The 681-nt window shown below is 40.4% G+C and overlaps 1 non-coding gene across 1 annotated transcript; it reads left to right on the top strand.

The window, feature by feature from the left end:
- The first annotated feature begins 494 nt into the window (after positions 1–494).
- Trnai-uau lies at positions 495–567 on the top strand. The gene has a single exon. It is a non-coding gene; the product is annotated as a tRNA-Ile (tRNA).
- The last annotated feature ends 114 nt before the right edge of the window (positions 568–681 follow it).

The following is a 681-nucleotide window of genomic DNA, read 5'->3' as shown; positions in this document are numbered from 1 at the left end:
TATGATATTGAAGGGAGTTAGCCGTTAACACTGATATTGAAGGGACAGTATTTATAGCCGTATTGCCAGATTTATCTGGCCGAACGCCCTTTGTAATACAATGTTCCTGACGGTTATTTGGACCTGTTCAACAATGAAGCCTTCGTGGTCTAGTGGTTATGACGCTCGCCTTGTCAGCGAGAGGTCACAGGTTCAAATCCCGTCGGAGGAATTTTATTACACAATGACTTTTATAGGACTTTATTCGTTGAAAAGCTACAGGGTAGCCTACGATGTTCCACCGTGTCCTTATTTAAACACTGTATATGTACCTTTGAAGATTTATATTATATTTATTCGACAGTGTTAACGGCTAACTCCCTTCAATATCATATATAATATACGACAGTATTTCTAGCCGTATTGCCAGATTTATCTGGCCGAACGCCCTCTTGAGGCGTAGCATTGTGTAATACAATGTTCCTGACGGTTATTTGGACCTGTTCAACCATGAAGCCTTCGTGGTCTAGTGGTTATGACGCTCGCCTTATCAGCGAGAGGTTGCAGGTTCGAATCCCGTCGGAGGAATTTTATTACACAATGACTTTTATAGGACTTTATTCGTTGAAAAGCTACAGGGTAGCCTTCGATGTTCCATTATGTCCTTATTTAAACACTTTATATGTACCTTTGAAGATTTAT

The sequence above is a fragment of the Anneissia japonica genome, unplaced genomic scaffold, assembly GCF_011630105.1.
Source record: "Anneissia japonica isolate Jap-2015-1 unplaced genomic scaffold, ASM1163010v1 scaffold108709_len681_cov79, whole genome shotgun sequence".
Classification (NCBI taxonomy): Eukaryota; Metazoa; Echinodermata; class Crinoidea; order Comatulida; family Comatulidae; genus Anneissia; species Anneissia japonica.
The sequence above is the reverse complement of the archived record's forward strand: the minus strand, read 5'-3'. Positions and strand labels throughout refer to the sequence as shown.